The sequence below is a fragment of the Aplysia californica genome, unplaced genomic scaffold (assembly GCF_000002075.1).
Source record: "Aplysia californica isolate F4 #8 unplaced genomic scaffold, AplCal3.0 scaffold00037, whole genome shotgun sequence".
Classification (NCBI taxonomy): domain Eukaryota; kingdom Metazoa; phylum Mollusca; class Gastropoda; order Aplysiida; family Aplysiidae; genus Aplysia; species Aplysia californica.
This window is the reverse complement of record NW_004797307.1, coordinates 1,322,688-1,327,679: the sequence shown is the minus strand read 5'-3', so window position 1 is coordinate 1,327,679 and position 4,992 is coordinate 1,322,688.

Below are 4,992 nucleotides of genomic sequence, written 5' to 3'. Positions count from 1 at the left end.
CGTCTGCGTGTGTGTGTGTGTGTGTGTGTGTGTGTGTGTGTGTATGTGTGTGTGTGTGTGTGTGTATGTGTGTATGTGTGTGTTTACGTGTGTGTATGAACGTGTGTGTGTGTGTGTGTGTGTTTGTGTGTGACAGTATGTTTGTGTGTGTGTGTGTGTTTTTGTGTGTGGGCGTGTGTGTTTATGTATGTGTGGTCGTATGCACTTGCGTCATTCATAACATAATATGTAAGAGCCTTTATGATATAGATATTTCGATTTGTTAAGCCTCCTTTAAAAGAAGACGCGTGGATTGGAGTGGGGTTGGGGGGGGGGTGCTGCACTTGCCCGTCTCTATTAGTGTTTTGTGGATCTATGAATTACTATTGTTTGTTTTCTTAACTGTGTGTATTTGGCGAGGCGGAGCATTTGTTCCTTTTTTTCTTCTTTCATTCCTTCTTATGTATGTCTGCTATTCGGGAAAGAAGAAAAGGACAAGATAAGATGGGCAAATAACGAGAAATTATTTTGCAGTAAATAGTAGACCCACACGACCGATTGCACTCAGCCTTTTATGAACAACAATATACAAGGTCTACCTTCAGCGAGGTGATTTAATTTGGTCGTCTGAGTACCTGAAGGGGATGCAACCGAATTGATTTGTCTATATTCGTTAACACATTACACGCAATAGTTATATCTGTATTAGGTCTCTCATTATTTGGGAAGATTTCGTATTGACAGGCTCATAAAGCATAGTTTCTCATTAGACTGTCTGTCACACGGAGAAGCTCTGAGATTGGCAAATAGGGTTTCGTAAACGTTTTGTATTTTCTTGTCGTATTACAATATACGCTATTCTCTGTAACGCTACAATTTTTAGAGAAAAAAAAGATGGCCGAAAGATTGCAGAAAGATCCACGGTTCGACTAACTTCTTCCCTGCAGCGTTTAAAAATTAGTTAGGGGAAACAATTAAGATAAACTTGACTGGACTTTTAGGTGAGCGATTACTTCCCTTATCATTAATAATAATGATAATTACATTTCTATAGCGCATATCCATGCTCAAGAGCATGCTCTATCAGATTTACAACTATTATTACCCCAGAAGACCCTCTGAGAATACCCAGAAAAATTCTCGGCTTCCTCGGAAGCATACAGTGCAAGCTGCGGATTTCACGCGCTCAAACAGTATCAAACTGACAATATCGTTCTCTGTCTATAGCCGGGTACCCATTTCCACCTGGGTGAAGTGAGGAAAATTTGTGCAAAGTGCCTTTCCCAAGGACACAACATCGGGTCCCTGACGGGATTCGAACTCACAACCTTAAGGTTGCGAGTCCGAGAACCTAACCACTAGGCCACCGAAACACAAAAGGTTTGAGTGTGCCCTTTCGCGTAGCATGTGATCACGGACTTGGAAGGTCTATTTTACGACAATGGAGGTGCTAACGTTTTAGGAATTCAACCGATAGGATTTGGTGTTGCACTGGAATAATGCTTTGTGTCAAAAGTGCAATGTGAAAAAGAACCGAATCTTTAAAATATATTTAAACAATTATTGTAAGTGTTTTGCGGAGCTCGGACTGCATACGGTCACAATATGAGCGCGGTCGAATTTTTTTTTTAACATGACTCCCCCCTTAAGCAGCAAAGTAACATAATATGGGGAAAAAGAAGAAAAAAAAACGAGAAAAAACCCATCGTACTTAGATTTTATTAGTGTCAAAGCTACAGAACGCTTATAGTGAGATCAAAATTCGTGGGGCTTATCTTTTTAACGGGTATATCAATGTCACTGATGCTTTGCACAGCAGATTGTATCAATTTGTTTCCACTTAATCATTATGTTTCCATATCGATTGAGGCTAGATCAAAGAAATTTGCTTCATAAAAGTATATAAAACACTATAAATCTCCGTGATGAAAAAATTGGAATTAATTGTTCACAACACTTCTCGCTCATCACACACATTTTGCATAATACGCATAATTGGCCTACATCACAACTCACCAGTGACACTTTTTATTAGCAAAACCTGTTAGTGGAAATTTATTTTAAGAATCACACTTTTTTGTTGGACTAAAGGCTCTCAAAAGATGCGTTCAAAAAGCAAAATGTAGCGATTAGAAGGACTTGCTTCGGAGATGTTGTCCGAGGTGTAAACCTTTTAAAATCTGCAGAAACCACCCACGAAGTTATCAAGGAATTTTCTAAAATACAGCTAACAAGTGTTTACAAAAATATTGATCTGTTCAGACAAGTTGATACAATTCATTGCACAAAAACTGGAGACTTTAAGTTCGATAGTTGCAGACAGATTTGACAATAATTTTTATTCTATATTATCATGAAAAACCATTGAATGACGTTAAATTAATATTATTATGCTATCATACCAGTTGTAGTCTCACTTTTGAAAGCTGGGGCAAATTAACCGAGTTCGCCAAATTGTCTCCTCCTATTTTTTGTAGACGAAATTTGGAATCGCTTCATCTGGCCCGCGGTGTGCACAGGCTCGCCCATGCCTGATTTGGGTTGTGGTTTCTTCTTGTTTGTTTGTTTTCTGGTAAGTGTTTTACAGTGCTCGCAACTACATAAGATCATGTGAGCGCGCCAGACACATTAAACATATTTTTCAGTTGGGGAGAAATTAATTTTGAATCTTGCCCGGGTGGCGGCCGAGGCCTTCTCTTATCAGAGGAGGTGGCAAAGGGCGGACGCGTTGGGGGGCCAAAAGTTGAGACGAACGCAAATGACAGAACACATTTAGAGAGCAGGACGACATGTGAACATATGAAAATGGAAAATTTTAAAGAAGAAAATGTTCCATCTCTGTCCAGTTTTGAACCGAAGACCTATTGAATGAGAGGCAAACACTTTAACATCTAGACCACGAAAGCCACCCTGACTGTTAAAATTTTTCCTAATTTGGTCTTGTAGAATGACCGAGTTTTTGTCGATTGCGTAACGCCCATATCAGTACCACCAGTGTCCAGAAATGCTCAGGAACGTTGCTTCTCAATGACCTCCCACCTGCTAAAAATACCTGACCCAATGTCCCAGAGTTGGGCATTGAATAATAGATGTAGCCGTCAGAGCAATCACCTTTCACAGTATGTGTCTCCGCTACTTTCTGCGGTCTCGTGTTATCTCCACAGCTCAGAGTTTCTTTCTCTTTTTCATAATCTCTCTCTCTCTCTCTCTCTCTCTCTCTCTCTCTCTCTCTCTCTCTCTCTCTCTCTCTCTCTCAAACAATTAGAAACGTATACGCCAGTATATCCACACTTTCAGACCCGCACATTATGTATTTTCTCGCTTTCAAATGTCCATGTCGACGAGCAGAGCTGATCAAGGTCATCGATCGATCGACCCGTGTATCGATCTCAGGCGTTGGATTTTCGCTGTGTGTTACGAATGCCCCCCACTACAGTTGTCGCTTGCTTAACCAAGCGGAACCAGGTCTTGGAAAATGCCATTCCCAGCTGAACAACGATCGAGATTTGGGTAAGTCTCCCGTAGATTAGTTTACCTGTCGTTTCTATATTGGGAAAGGTAAGGAAGCAACTCCTGCCGTTCTAGAATATCTGTTTCTGTGAATGCTGCGTTGGCTTTCGGCAAGGGATAGACTACATTATTATAGTTCGAAGAGACCACCTTTCAACTCCTGCATGTGGGAATATTATTCCGTGAATTTCCGTAAACTTCACACATGAGGGTAATTATAAAGCCTTTCGATGTAAACAGTTTTTTCAAACGCAGTTCGTCTGTCCTACATAGTGTATATCTAAATTATCAGTTATCATTTAGTCTACTCAACCTGTTGCTTTGAGCTTACACAACAGTATACAGACTCAACATGTTATTTATCATGAACTCAAGCTGAAAACGAATTAATCCGTTTCAAAGAAAAAGTCTCATTTGCTCTACCGTTATTTGTATTTGCTCCACTCTCCCCCTCTCCCTTTTCCCAAAATCTAAACAAGAAGTAGATTATTTTTGAAAGGGGGGGGGGTGTTTTTGAAACAAGTAAACCTTTTTTTGAAAGTATGATTCTTAACACCTGATAGTGTGAACAGATGCATATCATCCACACTGTATACCATAAGTTATGTTTAATTTGATCTTTCATAACCTTATATCTTTAAAAGCCTCTAAGCGACAAATCAGTAAACATACCTTTGGTTAAGGCATGCAATGTACTATACAAATAATCGATGAGAGCTTCATGAAAGTTGTTTTATTGGCTTTAACGATAAAAAAATTGATGTTCACTCTGTATGCTTCCCAGGAAGTTGAGGTTGTTTCAGAATGTTCTCAGGTCTGCTGGGGTAATAATATAATAGAGTGTGAAGCTCATAGAGCTTGCTGTTGAGCGGGGATTTGAGCTATACAAATGCTATCTATTAACATTGTTAAATACTTATGTTTAGTAGCATCACTGATTGAAGCTAAAGAACGTTTTTGTTCCGCAGCCTCTTTGATAAGAGATCGATGTAACGTTTAGACTATTACCAAGTTGGCGGTCCCTGCTGGAGACATCATAAAGATAGATTCTAGTGAAAACAACCAAAAATGTCGTTTTTTAAGAGACAATTGAGAATATTTTGGAAGGAAAAGAGATCAAATTAAGCAGTGCTTAAGCTAGCGTTACACAGTCAGTCAACAAAAACAATTAAAAGGTAAAGATAATGCGGGTCACGGGATATTTGAATCTATATTAAGGCATTGAGTGTATTACTTTCACTGTAAAAAAAAAACGTAAAGAAAAAAGGCAGAGGTAGACCAAGATTAACGTACATTGCGATCCTAGACAAACAGTTGACAGGAAACGTTTGGGATATACAGATTCATTTTTAGCGCTTCCGAGCAGAAATATGAGCGTCTAATCATGATCGCCGATATCTATCTGTTTCAGCTCTGACTCTTGAAGAAGAAGAAGAAAAAGAAGAAGAAAAAGAAGAAGAAAAAGAAAAAGAAGAAGAAGAAGAAGAAGAAGAAGAAGAAGAA